This window comes from Impatiens glandulifera, chromosome 1 (genome assembly GCF_907164915.1).
Source record: "Impatiens glandulifera chromosome 1, dImpGla2.1, whole genome shotgun sequence".
NCBI classification, from domain to species: domain Eukaryota; kingdom Viridiplantae; phylum Streptophyta; class Magnoliopsida; order Ericales; family Balsaminaceae; genus Impatiens; species Impatiens glandulifera.
In genome coordinates, this window is record NC_061862.1 from 83,316,536 (window position 1) to 83,336,252 (window position 19,717).

The following is a 19,717-nucleotide window of genomic DNA, read 5'->3' on the forward strand; positions in this document are numbered from 1 at the left end:
GACTCTGGTCTTAAGGCCTATTTGGTTCCACTTTCAAAACCCAAAATTATTTTTATAATTTTGGGACTCCAACCCATTTTCAAAAAATTAGAAAATGATTTCAAAATATTTCCACAAAAAATATTTAGACTAAGGCATGTTTGGTGTTTATTTCTAAATCCTAACACCCTTAAAATGACTAATATTCTTCAGGTATAATCCTCCATAGTTATCATTAGCAACATGTACCAACATTTAAATATTGTTGTTTCAATATTTTAAATAACACTAAAACCTAGAAGCATGACTAAGACCGGAAGATTAATTGGTTAAAACTCAAACGTTATACAACTGATTTTCAAAAGCCAACTTTATAAGTAGAGATCGTTTTTAAAACGGGTACGGAAAATGAAGCGCGAAAGCCCTTTCTCGAGTATCACCAAACTACGAACTCAAAATAAACTCTAGTCAAATCGTTTGTACATGTATGCCAACTTTTATTGATTTTCAAAAATTAATTGGCGACTTTGTTTCAAAATAAATAATCTTTTAAATTAATTATGTTTAATTAATTTAAACTAAAAGATTTCCAATAAATTAAATTGTGATTTAATTACCGTAAATCCTCAGATTATTTAAAATTGAACCCCAAAAATAATTGTTTAATTTCAAAAGCCATTAGGAATCATTTAAATCTTTTAAATTTTGTTTTATTTCAAAAAAAAATTCCTGACACACAAATCGAGATTGAAATTCTCGAACTTCGAGCTTTTCACGGAAATATATATAAAGGGTTTTCCGGGGGTTACACCTTTCTAGGGACTCTACTGGGGATTAAATGTTTAACTCGAATACATAAACTTGGCTTTTAAAACGTTTGTATCACATTTCCACTTAATAAGCTTATTTTGAAAGATACAACACTTAAAAGACACATATGTTTTACCCTATTTAAAGCCTTTTGTGTAAATAGTAAATCACCCTCTTCTTACTTGCAAAGAAGTACACGGTTGTGATCGGTACTTCTACACTTATGTGCATGTTTATCAGGATTTTTTTTGAGAAATGAGTACCATAATTGGTAAATCCATGTTGGTACCGACCGAATTCACTATCGGAGTTAATACACTTGATTTTTAGACAATATCTAACCGTCATTTCCCCGATTTTAGACCATATCTAACTGTCAAACAAATTTCTCCCCAAAATGGGTGAAAATGAAATATGTTTTCCTAACCTATGCATACATTAAACTGAAAATGGTGTTTTCCCCTTTCTCTCTCTTGAGAATGTAAATATGCATGTTTAGTTTTATGTTTTTATACTATATTTTTCTTTTAATATTTGTTTCTATGTAGTTTTTTTTTTTTTTTTACTTTTCTCTAATTAAATGAGAAAAAAATATTAAGGTTCAATTTGTAAAGTTGATTAAAAAGAAATATAGTATTTGAAAATGTTATCGCAAAACAAGTTGAAAAATCTAAATGATCTACCGCAGGGTTATATGCAAGTAGAAAATTGTGTCTCGAAATCGAGAAATAGTTATTTCGACTAGATTTTTATCAATGATTGAAACATTTATGAGTTAAATGATGGTGTAAAAAGAGGTAACATTAAGTCACTAATGAGAACCCTTGGTTGTGACATATACTGTTTTAGTGATACTAAAATTCAGAAGATTAATCAGTCGTTAGTGATTTATGTAATTGACGGTTGTGTGGTTGGGATGCTCTTGATTCTATAGCGACGCCAGGTGAAATTCTTGTTGCATTGAATGAAGTATGAGAAAACGAGTATTAATTTAGATAGATATTCAGTTAACGTTCAACTAAGAAATCGGGATAATAATTTCCCATGGGTAATTTCTGCGATCTTTGGACCGTTTTTTCATAATTTAAAACAAAGTTTTTAATGAAATGAAGAACATGACTAGTATTTGAGACTTACCAATTATTTTTACGTGCGACATTAACGAAGTTAGATTCCCGTCTGAAAGAAAATGAGTCAATAGACATAATAACCTAATTCGCGAGTTCTTAGAGACAATTAAAGAACTTAAACTTATCGATTTGTCTTTGGAAGGTGATCAATTCAACTTTAGGAGAGATAATAGAAATGAGGTTTAGGTTCATTCTCGTATCGAGAGATTTTTAATTAGTAAATCAATCTATTAAAGATTTTCTAATATATTTCAAAAGGTCCTTCATGGAGTTCTTCAGATCACCGACCGATCTTGATGGAACGCCGAAAGATGGAGAGAATATATCAACCATTTAGATTAGAAAATAAATGATTGATCAAAGAGAACTTTATACCGCGTGTACAATCCTGGTGGGTGAATCAGTCATCGACTAGTTCTCCGTCGAGTAATCTCTTTGCGAACTTAAGGAATCAGCGTAAGTTTCTCAAAATTTGGTTCGTGGGAGATCGTGCTTTATTTTGTGCTAAAATAAATTACTTGTGTAATGAAATTAATTCCATTGACGGGGTTGAAGAGATTAGTGAACTCTCCGCTGAGGAGGTTAGTTCTCAAATTCACAATGTTAGCAAGTTCCTCGATATGTGTAAGGAGGAAAAAAATTAGGACACACAAATGGAGTAGAGTTACATGGTTAAAAGTCAGAGATAAAAAACACTAAGTTTTTTCATGGGATCTCTAACGCGCAAACAAAAAATAATTTGATTAATTTGATCTCGATCGAGGGAGAACATGATAATGAACCTGAAATCTCTACGAGTATTGTCAAATTCCATATTGGTTTGTTTAAGGGGTCATTTAAGGTCAAACCTAAATTAAGTGGTATAACTTTTGATTTAATTAGTACAATTCAAAGATATACTGGAAGCTCATTTTACGGAAGAGATTTATGAGACCATTAAGGTAGAAGTGATAAAGTGTCGGGATGTGACATATTACTTTGACTTTTTTTTAAGAAGGCGTGTGTAAGCACTAAAAATTTACACGCTAATTTATAAAATTAAAATAATTATTTTGATTTATTTTTGAATAAATAAATTCAAAATAATTAACTCCATTAACAAAACCCAATTAAAACAATTAATTATGCTAATTATTGTGATAATTAAAACATAAGTAATTAAGGAAAATGGTCAAAATAATAAAAATAAAATTATTTGAGATAAATGTTGTACTCATTTATCTTAAAATACTTTTAGAAAAAAATCAGGAATTAAAATAAGTAATTTAAGATGAAATGAGGTATCCATTTCATCTCCCAAAATTATTTATTTAACCTAAAAACATACAAAAAATAAAATAAAATGGTAAAATATTTTCCATATTTATTTTAATATTTTGTGTATTTAAACCGATCAAAATTAAAGTCAAAAGGGTAAAAAAAAAATCAATTTCAAAAAAATTCTTAAGTTTTTAAAATAAAAATATATTAGTGATCGAGTGTAGCCGAAATCGAAAGAAGAAAGTTACAACCGAAGCTACAACTATCAGATGAGCGTTGGATTGTCATCTAATGCTCTAGGTGCACATGCGTAACCCATTGTAGCGGAGGAAGCGCGTGCTCGTGAGGCATCGAATCGACTAATTGGACGTTAGCCCCGTTAGCTGAAAATGCTCAGACGCAATGGCGCCTTGACGGATCGCTGATGGAATGCCAAACACGTGCAAAACGATGCCGTTTTGACCTCCGATTGTCTTCTTCATCGCGACGCCGCGAAGATAAGGATGAAGATCTGTCTTCAATTTCGCCAACTTAGAACTCATCCGATAGTCAACCATTTCGTCTGATTTAAAGGTTGAAATGATTACCATACTACAATGATCATTTCTCATACAACCATAAGGATGATTTATCCATATTTCGCCAAGTTGACTTAAGAACAACCAAAATGCCATTAATGGCTTTTAGATGATTCAGTTCACTTGAGTCATCCAACAAACTCAAAGATGCTATAATACATCCTTGAATCATTCCGAAGCCAAGAAATCCACTCTCCACATTTAAATCGCGATTTACAAAAAAATCCATCAAAGTACAAAGCTTTTGGATTTTTTGAAAATTCGTTTACAGCCTTAAAGCATGGATCTGAGCATCCTAAAAGCTTCTCTAAGGATGAAGGAGTGTTCTCCATTCCTTTGTAAGGTTTCAATAACCCTCTAATTCATATTTACAGTTTGAATTTGAAATTTTTATATTTCAAATTTCATAAGCTTGAATGCTTGTTGTTTATGGTGTTTTATGGCTGGATATTGATCATAGGATCATTTATGAACTTTTTGAAGGGTTAAAAATAATCAATCAATCTAAAACAGAAAAACCAAAATTTAAAAATAAAAAAAAAAACGTATTTGTCTTTCTTGGGCTAATTCTCTTGAATCACATCCCAAAAAGCATCCCAACATGATTGAAATGATGTTGGTCAACTGTTTGGATCATGTTTGATCCATCCCGATCATGTTTGATCAAAATCAAAATTTTCAAAATAATTGAAATTGTTGTGTTCTTGATTTGATCAAAACGAACAACTAGTGTTCTTGTTTTGGTATCAATCAAGTATATGGTATATAAGAAAGCTATTGGGTAGCTCATTTCTTCTCAAAACAACTTTAAAATCAAAAACTCAAATTTTGATCACAAATTGTTTTGAACGATTTGATCATCATCTAGGTTGATTAATACCTTAAGATGATAATCAACATATTCCGGTGAACTTTGTGAAGTTACCCAAACCCTTGGATCAAAGAATCCTAATAAAAAAAAACTAATTTTAAAAAACCTAATTTTGGTGTTCTTGAAGACCGATGCTTGTTAGCTTAGGACCAAAACTTAGGACCGAGAAATTTGAACCTAGGATCGAGACTTAGGACCGAGGGTTTCAATAGACCGAGAAGTCCGACCGATGTACTTGAGCTAGGACCGAGAGGTCCGACCGATGATTTTAATCAAGGACCGATAGGTCCAACATAGGACCGAAAGGTTCGACCTAGGACCGATGAACTTAGCCTAGAGCTAACTCGTGACCGATGAGTTTATACACCCAGGATGATGAACTTAGCCTAGGTCTAGCCCATGACCGATGGATTTATACACCTAAGCCGATATTCTCAGCCAAGGAACGAGAGTCCTTAGCACCAGACCGAGGGTTTTTAGACCCTGATCCATAAAAACAAACCCAAGGCTTAGGACTCTGGTCTTAAGGCCTATTTGGTTCCACTTTCAAAACCCAAAATGATTTTTATAATTTTGGGACTCCAACCCATTTTCAAAAAATTAGAAAATGATTTCAAAATATTTCCACAAAAAATATTTAGACTAAGGCATGTTTGGTGTTTATTTCTAAATCCTAACACCCTTAAAATGACTAATATTCTTCAGGTATAATCCTCCATAGTTATCATTAGCAACATGTACCAACATTTAAATATTGTTGTTTCAATATTTTAAATAACACTAAAACCTAGAAGCATGACTAAGACCGGAAGATTAATTGGTTAAAACTCAAACGTTATACAACTGATTTTCAAAAGCCAACTTTATAAGTAGAGATCGTTTTTAAAACGGGTACGGAAAATGAAGCGCGAAAGCCCTTTCTCGAGTATCACCAAACTACGAACTCAAAATAAACTCTAGTCAATACGTTTGTACATGTATGCCAACTTTTATTGATTTTCAAAAATTAATTGGCGACTTTGTTTCAAAATAAATAATCTTTTAAATTAATTATGTTTAATTAATTTAAACTAAAAGATTTCCAATAAATTAAATTGTGATTTAATTACCGTAAATCCTCAAATTATTTAAAATTGAACCCCAAAAATAATTGTTTAATTTCAAAAGCCATTAGGAATCATTTAAATCTTTTAAATTTTGTTTTATTTCAAAAAAAAATTCCTGACACACAAATCGAGATTGAAATTCTCGAACTTCGAGCTTTTCACGGAAACATATATAAAGGGTTTTCCGGGGGTTACACCTTTCTAGGGACTCTACTGGGGATTAAATGTTTAACTCGAATACATAAACTTGGCTTTTAAAACGTTTGTATCACATTTCCACTTAATAAGCTTGTTTTGAAAGATACAACACTTAAAAGACACATATGTTTTACCCTATTTAAAGTCTTTTGTGTAAATAGTAAATCACCCTCTTCTTACTTGCAAAGAAGTACACGGTTGTGATCGGTACTTCTACACTTATGTGTAAAGATTGTTCATGAGAAATGACAATTTGTTACAAAATCAAGTGATGTTGAGAGAGAAAAAAACTAGGATGCACGGGATCAACCCCACCCTTTGGCGATGAGTCTTATGATGCATTCATTGTGGAGGTGGAGGGAAATTCCAAATTGAGTAAATATTCCCTGGTTTATGACGGCGGTTTTACCCCCTCCATTATCGGTGAATAAAACTCTCTTATGATTCCCCTTAGTACAAAAAACCTGGTTACTATCACCAAGCCGGTTGTTTGTCGTGCCTAGACAACCAAAACCTCGTCACTATAACCCCTTATGTGACTACTATATATGTATTATGTGTATGCATGCATAGTATAAGTGAGCATCTCAAACACATTCCTTCTTTTTAAAACAAACGCATGTTTGTGAAATATTTTGAAATTCTAATCATAGACAATGTCCATATTGACGGATGTTGAGCTAGTTCCCTAGATTGATAATTTTCACGCAAATGAGTGGAACTATTGATCCTATGGCCTCATTCCAATGATGAGATTCATAAACATCGAGGCAAACTCCACTTTCATGATGGAATTGCAATGAAGGTGGAACTTGTAAAACGGGCTTACTTCTTGAGAGAAATGTCTATGTGCCCAACTATAGAGGAGTTCCAAGCTATCCTCATGACAAACAACAAGAATGTTCTACATCTAAAGCCATTTATAGAATCAATTTCCTTAAGAAAGCTTTTGCAAGAGGGATACAAATACTTTAAGGTAACACCCGATACTATCCTCGCAAAGACATACATCAATTTCCAAACATGAACGAAGATGGAAATAAGGAATGGAGAATTCCTTTAACTCTAGGATCATCCATGATAATAATGATGATCCTACTAGCCCACTAATACCGGCAAATGGTAAAACCTCCTCAAGAATCCTGGAGATAGCATACCATATCATCTCATGTGTTATTCTACCAGAAATACTGATGGGTTTAAATAATTCATGCATATCTTCCTCGATGAGCAAAAGGGGCTCACCATTAATTCTCTACATCTAGATGCTCGACAAACTTAAACGTTTTCTGCCAGTAACTTCCAATGCTATCATGTCCCCTTCCCTTTAGTATCAAAGAATGAAGAAAGTCTTGCTTGGACCGCTTATACAAAGCAATGATGAAATTAGGAAAATCTTGTCATGGTACCCCATCAAGAAAATGACATTTATGATGAAGTTGCTATTGTAGAAACAGACTATAGTTGGATTTAAAGTCTATGACCTCCGTCAATATTTTTTCCCTTTTAGACTCTCTCTATAAAATATCAACAAGAGAGCTCTTTCTATAACAAACTTAACAAGTATGTTTATATAACAACTCTATAATTTATTATCGAATCACAAAAGAGATGCTCAATCTCTAGGATTCATTTTATATGCATTTGTACTTTGTTACAACTACAAAACCCTCATCTCTTTCTCTTCGCAATAATCCATGACTACGACAAGTCAACACGACCCCCAGAAAGAGAGATAAAAAACTAAATGTTTTATACACCATTAGATGGCTAAAGAACCCTCAGTACCTGAAATGGTCTTAGTGACCGAATTCAAGAAAATGAAGGCAACTTTGCAACATGTAACATAGAAACTCGCGTTGATCACATCTTTTTTAACTAATCAGTAAATTCCATCTACATCCCAAAATATACCTTATTCTTCTCAATTTCCTAACTAGACAATCCCAATTATGTTCACCCCATTAAATCTCGTCCTACTGGCCATCAAGCTCAAGAAGAAGTCTCTCTTTATGAAAACTCCAAAGAGGATATCAACCTAATTACACGAGGTATAAAATGAGGAGGTAATCAAGCCATGAGACCACAAGAAAAACAAATTCTAGAGGTTGATCAACCACCGCTAACGAAATATGAATGCCAAATGACTCAAGTTCAAGCAATGCAGGCAGAGATGCAAGTCATCTAAACAAATTAGCTAAGGGAAAAAGCACTAAAGAATATCATGACTAGAAAGACGCTATGAAAGTTGTCGAACGAGCATTTATTCCAGTAAGCGTCAAACTTCCATCTTTATATAAGTACATAGGAAAAAACGATTCGTTAGTATTTTCAAAATGTACGCTTCCGCAATGACCCCATTGCGACTTGGAGAACCAAATGATCACCACTTGTTTCCTTAGTACCTCAACGATGTTACTCTACGCTGGTATTACCAGCAAAAGATAGTCTATCTACAAAGCATATGGGAACTGGCCGCAACGTTCATAGAATGCTTCTCAATGCATCTCAACCTCGAACGACCATAAAAGAGGTCGAAGAACATTAAACAAGGAGAAAATGATAAATTCTCTATATTTATTGAAAGCTGGAAAGTTGTCAATGAGGAAATCGATACCTCACGAGCGAACAACAACAAATCAATATGATTTTGGAAAACATTAACGGACGATATTATGTTGGATTCGTCGTCAAAACCTTCCAAAATATGAAGAAATTGATAAAGACTAGCAATAACCTTGATGATGCTATCGAGAAATAAGGTAAAGATTGAAAAGTGTTCAAAGCTACCTCACCCCCAAGTCATTTCCCGAGAAAGGAAAAGACATAAGTACACTAGGTTACTACTCCCTGACATGAGCAATCGCCTCAAAAGACAAGCCCAAGTAAGCCTCCACAGCCTAAGGTAGGTACAACGACTCCTACCAAGGTTATATCTCCAAATGCACCTAAACCTCATAGAGTCTTTGATGACCTATGAATTCCTTTAAGTCAAGTGATGAAGATTCTCCAAGAAAATAATCTCATAAAATCCCTCTTTTGAAGAACTTCTAGACCATTCTTGGAAAAGTATGAGAATCCTTGGTGCGACTACCACCAAGCAAAGGGTCACGCTATCGACAATTATAGTGCCCTTAAATACTTGTTCAAGGACTTGATCGATCAAAACGTGTTTGCCAAGCCGGATATAACAAAGAATCTATTACCGGATCATAAAGTCAATACGCTCACCACTGACGAAGCATCCCTTGACTCCAATGCGTTACTAGACCTTATCCATAATGCTGAACTAAGGATCAGCATGATCAACCCTGGCCCAAAGAGAACTCCAAAGCCCGCTCTAGTGAGACTTCTAAATGGAGGACGTAAAAACGATTTTCCACATCTACGCCCCGATAGACATCGCGACAACACGTGGTGGAACGAAATTCTAACCAATTTTATGAAAACCACACTAGCTAATTTTCCATTCACATCCCTAGCTTCCTGTAAGAACAAGTAGGGAAAATGAGCTCATAGCTCTTAACCCAAAAGACAGTCTCCTAATATCAGCTAAAAAGGACAAATACTAATATTTCCATATAGGAAATTCTGTTGTACTCTATCGAGCACAAAAAACCCGTCATTAATGAGTTAAGTAATGTCAATGTCCCTGCCAACACCCCTGAAGAACTAGTAGGGATCATATCCGCTAGTTCGCAACATAACATGGTCGACTTTGAAGACAAGGATCTTCCATCAGCCAAACCAAATCATGACACAACCCTCTACATTTCTATGCAAATGGAGGAAAAGACCATTCTCATGGTCTTAATAGACAATGGATCTGCTCTCAACATATGTCATGGCGGACTCTTGAAAAGATTGGAGTATCCCGAGACAAGATCATACCATCTGACATGTGTGTCATAGGTTTCAACAACTCTCACCGCGAGATAATGTGTTGTTTTAAGTGAACCATTCAAGTGGACGACATCCCTTTTCAAGTTGAGTTTTGCGTCATCAACATGTAGCCTTCCTATAACTTGATCTTAGGAAGACCATGGCTTCATCAATCTAAGGCTTTAGCCTCTACCCTACATCAAAAGCTCATGTTCATCGCTAACGTCCAAGTCATCACAGTCAACGGCACAACTAACACCACAACAGTCATTGTGTCTACCCACATTGACACCCTTAAGGTTGAACTAAGCGGGTTCGAGATATGTTCAATCCTCTTAGAAGGTAAAGACTCATCCAAACACCCTGACTTTAGTATGTTTAGCCTCCCCTCTATCATAATGATGCGTCGAATTGGATATTTCCATGGCATGGGTTTAGGCTCAAACACCAAAGGTATGACATCATTCCCGCAATGATGGTGTAACATGGATCGACGCGGTCTAGGATACATACCTATAGGATTCGACGAAATTCGCAAGGAGAAGATATCCAAACGACACATAGTTGTCCAACCAACCTTGAATGGACAGTTCATCCACGAAGAACAAAGCACCTTATGCTTTGACTTCCCCGAACCCTTTACCAATCTAGATTTACAAAGTCATTTTCTAGGTCTCGAAATATTTTTAGATTGTCCTCATAATGCTAACCCTTCTTGCTAACCCTTCTGTTTGTGTGATTAGGAAAAAACAGACTATTGGCGCGATACCCTGGAAAATTTGACTCTCCATTGACAATTGTTCTAGCTCAAGAATCTAGCTCTCTCAGTTTTCAAGAAATTGACTCCCTTTCATCAATCGATACAGTAATTGATGAAAGTAGAGCTCTTTATACCCTCATGTGTAAAGAGATGTTAAATATTGTACATTGTAAGAATCCTAAGAACAATGATCTTGTTGGATCATCTTTTCTTACATTTAATATATCCCTCTATGTAACACAAGAAATAGACTTCGAATCTATGAGTAAAAATGATCTTTCCTTTACTCTAACTTAAATTTCAAAACCAAACACTTCTTAGAAACTGATGATGAGATTGTCTCCGCTGCGGAAAAGAAAAACAGAATCAATTTAAACATAGTCGACGATCCTCATATCATATTAATCGGCCAAAGTTTAAACCTCTAGAAACGTTTGGAAAATGTTGAACTACTAAAAGCCAACAAAGACGTCTTCACCTGGTCATACAAGGATATGTCAGGCATTAATCTAATGATCACACGACATCATATTCCTCTATATCCTGACGCTAAGTCAGTAAAGCAAAAGTTCAGACAAATGAAATATAAAGTCGTGAATAAAATCTGGGAAGAAGTAAAAAAGAAACTTGAAGCTGGATTTCTCGAGGTAGTGAAATATCATACCTAGATAGCTAACATAGTCCTTGTCTTGAAGAAAGACAGAAAACTACGCATGTGTGTAGATTATCAGGATTTGAACAAGGCCAACTCTAAAGATCAATTCCTGCTACCACACATCGACATACTCGTCGACCATGGTATCGATCATGAATTGTTGTCATTCATGGATGAATTTTCAGGATACAACCAAATCATGATGGCCCCGCAAGACAACGAAAATACCACGTTTATAATAAAAGTCGGAACCTTCTGTTATAGGATCATGCATTTTGGTCTTAAGAACACGGAATCCACCTATCAGAGGACAGCCACCATGATCCTTCATGACATGATCCACAAAGAGGTGGAAGTATGTTGACGACAAGATTTAAATCGAAGGATCGAGAAGTACATGTCCTAAACCTCGAAAAGTTCCTGTAGTGAATCAGGAAATATCAACTACGACTCAACCCGAAGAAATGCACCTTCGGAGTCACAGCTGGTAAAATTCTAGGCTTCTTAATCAAATAGAGGGACATTGAAGTCGATCCCACTAAGATAGAAGTAATCACGGCTATGCCGGTCCCTCGAAACAAAAGAGAGGTCTGCAGATTTTTGGGTAAAATCCAATACATTAGCCGATTTCATTAGTAAGCTTAATATGACATGCGATATGTTTTTTAAACTAATGAAGAAAGACCAAAAGTTTGTATGGGATGAAGACTGTCAACAAGCATTTGGCAGAGTCAATGATTATTTAAAATCGTATCTCGTACTCATGCCGCCTAGAGCCTACATTCCTCTCATCCTATACCTTACTGTAACAGACACAACCATGGGAAGCATGTTGGCTCAAGACAACGAGGACAAACTCAAAACGGTTGTATACTACATCTGATGATGACTTGTTGGGCCTTAGAATGGATCACTAAAAGGTTGAGACACTACATGCAAACCCACCTTATCAAATTTGTATCAAGACTGAACCCGATCCACTTCTTATTCCAACGAACTCTTTTGTCACCAAGGCTATCCAAATGGATGATGTTATTCGAATACTGACATACCCTATACGGTACAGAAGTTTATCAAAGGAGTCATTATTGCGGACTTCCTTGTTGACCAACCCATTATTGTTGAGTCAGAAGATGAACTCGAATTCCCAAATGAGAGAATTATGAGTATAACATCATACACATGAAAAGTAGGGTTACATAATTGGAATTTTGTTAGTTGACCTAAAAGGGACGTACAACCCAATATCCATAAAACTCGAATATCCTGTCACCAACACATAAAAATTATGTGAGGATATCTATAAGAGGAACCTCATCAGAGTGCCTCGGTGGAAAGAGTCGACCTAAGAGACCAAAATGTCATGAGTTCGATTCTCATCGAAAACACTTTGAATGGAAGCGGGGCTATGAATATGAGGTGTCATGCTAGTTTTTTTTAATTAAAAAATACATGTAAGAGGATTTCTATAAGAAATATAAAATCAAATAAGTCATTATTGAAAATATGAAACAATAACTTTAAATCCAATAATTTCGTCTCAATTGTTGTCAAAAAGGGGACAGACACAGACTCGAGAAAACATCACCAATACAATCGAAAAGTATAAGCAGCAAACAACCCAGTGAAAATTAAGAGTATTACTCAGATAACAAAATCCGAGATAAAAATTTTCTGATTAAATAAGATATTGCACCAAACAAAAATAACATTAATTCAAATATGAGGGTTAGAAAGAGAAACATGCTTCCAATCCAATGCTAAAATAAGTCATTAAAAGGACTAAAAAAAAATTTCTCAACATCTTTTAGAACTATTTTTTTAATTTTTGTTTTTGTCTAATATGTTTTATATATATATATATATATATATATATAATTTGGAGTGGAAGTATAATGGAATGTTGTAAAATGATAATTAAGACTTTACTGATTAAATATAATTTTAAAAAAATCATATTCTCTCTCCCTCTTTTAATTACTTTTTTTTTTGCTACATTAATAGTTTTTCAATCCACCCGATTAATAATAATACATCCATATAAAATAATGAATCAAATAACAAAATTTATAAATATATATTTTAAAAATATATATTATATTGGATAAATATATATAAAAATAGATGAAAAAATTAATTATATAAATTATTAATTATTTTCTGTAATCCAATAAATTATTTCCTTAAATTATTATTTTTGAAATATATATTTTTATGTTCAAAATAAATTTATTTATATATTTGAAATAAATAATAATAAAATTAATGAATAAATTGTGAAGAAATCATTTACAAAAAAAATTAAAATATTTAAATTTTATTATATTTTAGACAATTATTTTTAACTTTAAATTATATTATTTTTACTTTAAATTATATTTTGTTTCTTATTTATGTTTTAGACATGAAATATGAAAATAGATGTGTTGACTCCTGAAAAAAATAATATAATTTATTAATCTAATATAATAAATTAATGAGTAAATATTTTTAATTAAGTATAATATAATTAATTATTTTTTATTTTAATTTGAATTATTTTTATTTTTAAAAATTATTTTATAATTTTTAAAAAATAAGAGAGAATATATAATTGAATAGATAATTAAAAAGTTTTTTTCTTCCTTTTATATATATATATATTAAATAAAATATTTATATATTATTTTAAAATTATATAAAAACTATATATAGATAAAATAAAATTTAATATATATAATAATTAATTTATATATGTAACAAATATATATATATATATATATATATATATATATATATAATTTTAAAAATATATCAATATATTAATAATTTTAAGAAATTATTTATAATAATTTAATAATAAATTTTAAAAAAAGATAAATTATTAAAAATACTAAAATAAAAAATGAAAAAGAGATAAATTATTAAATAAATAACGATAAAAAAAAATAAAAATTTGGTAAAGTATGGGCAGCTGGTGATTAAGACTTATTAAGTCAACATAATTCTAAATGTCTATTTGTCTGTTATATTTCTCTGTTAATTATTTTTTGTTCAATTAATAATTTATCTCTATATTTCATTAATATTTTTTCTTGCTCTCTCTGTTTATATATATATTTTTGAAGTAGTAGAGCAGATTGAATGTTTTAAAATATATATTATATTTAATAAATATATGTAAGATTGTATAAAAAAATTAAATATAAAATTTTTAAATTGTTTTTTTAATCAAATTAATTATTTCTCTAATGCAATTATTTATTTTTATTTGAATTATTTTTATTTTTGAAAATTATTTCTTAATAAATATGAGAGAATAATTAAAAAAAATTATATTTTTTTTCACTTTCATTTTATTTATATATATATATATATTAAAAAAAATGTATAATAATAAATTTATATATGTAACAAAAATATATATAATTTTAAAAATATATCAATATATTAATAATTTTAAAAAGTTATTTATAATAAAAAATTAAAAAAAAATTATTAATAATTTTTTAATAATAAAAAGTTGAAAAAAAATAAATAATTAAATAAGTTATTGTGACATAAAATCTAAAATTGTACATAGAGAAATAGTTAAACGTCAATGTCTCTCATGTCAAACAAATTTTTAGTTTTTTTCTTACTTTATTTAGCATGAATATTTTAAATTATCGGTAAGAATATAAATAAAAATTTTCCCAAAAAAAAGAATATAAATAAAATATTATTTATTTATAAGTATTTTAGATAAAATTAATATTATTAAAATTTAAGTTAATCCAAAATTTAATATTAATATATATTTTAAAAATTATTAAACATTTAAATTTAAAAAAATTAATTTTATGAATTTGAAAAATCCTTAAAAGATATGTAAATTTCTTCTTAATAAGAATCAAGTAAATTACACCATTTATATTTTTAGTTACTATGATTCGATTTAAAGATTTTACTTAAAGTTGTGTCATACATTTTCCTTTTATCTAAAGTAATGTTTTGTTTAAATGGTCCATACAAAAAGATATAAATGAGAGTTATTTAAACCAAACAACAAAAACATTACAAAATTGAAAGAAAATATTTATTAAAAAAAAGCATAACACAAAATAGTTCACCAATGATTAAACAAAAAGAACAAATTTTAATGAACACGAAGATTTTCAAGAAGATCAATCAAGTCAATTCACAGTTTATCTTGTTAGTTACTATAGATCGATTCAGAGATTTTACTTTAAATTGTGTCATACATTTTGCTTTTATCTATAATTATGTTTTTTAAATGTTCCATGCAAAATGATATAAATAAGAGTTGTTTAAGCTCAACGAAAAAATCATTACAAAAATTGAAATAAAAACATTTAAAAAAAAACACAACACAAAATAGTTCACCAATAATCAAACAAGAAGAACAAATTTTAACGAGCACGGAGATCTTGAAGAAGATCAATGAGTTTCACAACTTCCTCAATTGATTCTTATCTAAAGTAATGTTAGACGTAGGACTGCAAATGAGTCAAGCTACTCGTGAGTTGCTCGATCAAAGTTCGGCTTGAGCTTAACTTTGATCGAGTTCGAGCCGAGCTCGAGCCGGCTCGTTTAATATTCGAGCCGAACTCGAGCTCATATAATGCTTGCTCGATGGCTTGTCGAGTTTTTTCGAGCCTGATAATATATAATATATTTATTTATTTATTTAATATAAAAAAACTTAAAATTTAAAATAATTTTTTTTTCTCTCTATTTTCAAAGCCCATATATATAGAAGGCCCATAATCCAAATTATTATATTATATTGTCGTAAAACAAAACCCTAATTTCTAATGTATTAATCATAAGTGACTCTTCATTTTTTTTTTCTTCCTTCTTCTTTCTTTCGTCTTCACCATTTCTTCTTCTTCTTCTTCCTCTATCTTCACCATTTCTTCTTCTCCTCTATCTTCTTCACTATTTCTTTTTCTTTCGTCTTTTTCATTACTTTCACTCATTCATAATAGGTTAATACATTTTCTTTATGTTATCTCTCATCTACACTATTTCTCTCATTCATTCACAAGAAACCTACAGGTAAATTAAAATATATTTTCTTTTCTACTATAGATATTGCTCATACTTTTAAATAATTTGATTTTTTTTTTTGTATTGTGAAAAATTTGTGCTTATATAGATCGTTCATAGATATATATGGAAAAACACTATTATATATATTAATCGTTCATAGATCTATATGGAAAACACTATTATATATATTAATCGGTTCATAGATCTATATAGAAAAATATTTTTAATATATATTGTTCATAGATCTATATAAAAAAATATTTTTAATATATATTGATCATAGATCTATATAGAAAAATACTATTATGCATAAACAATATTATATTATATATAATATTGAAAGAGATAAAAAAATATTAGTATATTATATATAATAAAAGATAAAAAATGTTAGTATATATTTTGTATATTATGAAAAGATAAAAAAAAGTTAAGTATATATTATATATAATATATTGAGAGAAAAAATGAATTTACAATATTAATAATATATTGTAATATATAAATAAATTAATAGATTCTTGTTATAAATAAGTTAATAAATTCTTTGTTGTATTTGTACCCAAATAATTTAATTATAATTAATAATATTTAATAAAAAATAGGTTGAATTTGTTTTTGTCCGTATCTACCCTTAAACCTTAAAGTAAGTTAAATTTTAGTTATTTGTTTTAACATGTATTTTTTATATTAATTATTTTTAAGCTTAAATGCAGGTAGGTGTATTTGTGTTATGCTTAAAGAACGTGACTTAAAAAATATTAATATATTGAATGTTCAAACAATTTATATAGTATTGTACATTAATTTTAGAATTTTGACTAATAATTGTGGTTGAATGCTTTTTGGATTATCATGGTTTTGGAATTTTAAATAGTTATGATTTTTTCATATTTTCAATTTTAAATATTATGTTTTAAATTTTGAATATGTATGAAAGTTTGATATTTCATTTTGAAAATAAATTTTAGTTTGAGTTCGAGCTTGAATTCGAGCTCGAGCTTGAGTTTGAGCTCGAACTCGATCTTAAATTCGAGCTAGAGTTCGAGCTTTTCGAGTCAAGCCGAGCTTATAGGTAAATAGTCGAGCTCGAGCTTAAATTTATAAACCCTAAACCCTAATAAATACTAAATCGAGTCGAGCTCGAGCTCAAGCAAATTCGAGCTCGACTCGGCTCATTTGCAGCCCTAGTTAGACGCGTTTTAAACTATTACCGACCTCTTATCTATTACTACGATCTTTTTTTATCACAACTTCGACAAACCAACCACCAATCACACAATTCACATCTCATATCGTGACCTCACACATTTTCACACACTTATTATCTCTTATCAAATCAACCACCAATCTCAATCGACCTCTCATATCATTAACTTACATGACTCTTATCACACTCGATAAATCAACTACAAATCTCAATTGACTTCTCATCTCATGATTTTTATCCTTGCCGCGACCTCTTTTATCACCAATCGACCTCTTATCTTGTGACTCACACTTTTTATCTTTCTCTTTAATCAACATCTCATTCATATATTATAACCACTAATATCTCATTTATTATCATTTTCTTTTATATTACCGCGGCCTCTATTTTTACCCCCACTTCTATAAACCAACCACCAAATCTCTCAATAGACATTTCATCTTGTGACCTCACACACTTTCACATACCTCTTATCATCGTCAAACCAACATCAATCCCTCAATGTGCTTCTCATTTTGTGACTTACACCTTTTCATATGTCTCTTTGTCCCCTCAATAAATAACTCACCAATTACAATCAACCTTTAATCTCGTGATCTCTCACACTTTTATATTTTGGTCAATCAACATCTCATTCATATTTTTTAACCACTAATATCTATTTGTTACCAACCTCTTAAATTATTTCTCACTTCTGGAAAACCAACCACCAAATCTAAATGAACATCTAATCTCATGACCTCACACATTTTCACACTTTCTCGTATCACAATTGACCATCATCTTATGACTCACACTTTCTCATATGTCTCTTTATCTCCTCATATGCCTTTTTACTCCCTCGACAAAACCCACCAATATTAAATGATCTCTTTTACCTCACTTCAACAAATCAATAACCAAAATACCAATTCCTCTTCAAACCAACACAAATTCCTCAATCGACCTCTCATCTTGTAACTTACACTTTTTTATATGTTCTCTTTGTCCCTTTGATAAATAACTCACCAATCACAATCAACCTCTAATCTCGTGATCTCACACACTTTTATATTTCGGTCAATCAACATATCATTCATATATTTTTAACCACTAATATCTATTTGTTACCAACCTTTTAAATTATTCCCCACTTCTAGCAAACCAACCACCAAATCTCAATCCACATCTCATTTCACGACCTCACACATTTTCACACTTTCTAGTATCTCAATTGACCATCATCTTATGACTCACGCTTTCTCATATGTCTCTTTATCCCATCATATGTCTCTTTACTCCATCGACAAACAACCTACAAATCTTAGACGATATCTTTTACCCCTACTTCAATAAATCAATAACCAATACCAATTGATCACTCACCATTTATACCTCATCAAATCAGCCATTAACCCCTCCCAATTGACCATCATCTCGTGACTCATATTTTTTCATATATATCTTTATCCCCTCAACATACAAACCACCCACCATTTGAACTCCATCTCGTGACCTTCCAATTTTAAATGATCATCAAAGCAACAAATAAATCCAACCTCACACTTTCAAATGTCTCTTATCACTTATTTAAAAGTTGTGCCACCATATATTATACTTAAAACTACATTCTTTAACATCGATCTCCCAAATATTTATAATACTCACTTTTAAATTTATTTTTTTTGGATTCAAAACATGAAATGTGAATACCTTATCGCTAGACCACTTGAGATTGTTGAAATAATTTTATAATTTTGTGTATGTATATATATTTTGTATTTAATATTTATTACTAAAGAGTTAATTAGTTAACTTTTTGTGACTCACACTTTTTTATATGCCTCTTTATCATATTTTTACACGCCTTTAATCCTCGATAAATTAATCATCAATCTCAATCATATTTTCAAACGCCTGTTATTCCTTAGAAAACCAACCACCAATCTCAATCATTGTTTCACACGCCTCTTATCCTTTAGTAAACCAACCATCAATCTCAATCGACCTCTAATCTTGTGACCTCACGATCCTTTGTTACCCACCTCTTATTCCTTGGTAAATCACATCCCAATCACACTTTTACATGTCTTTTATCCTTAAAAAATTAACAATCAATCTCAATCAACATTTAACCTCGTGATCTCATACTTTGGTCAATCAAATATTTGATTCATATTTTTAACCACTCTCATTTGTTATCAACCTATTATCCATTGAAAAACCACACCTCAATCACACTTGGTTAAAAGGATGTGCTTATTT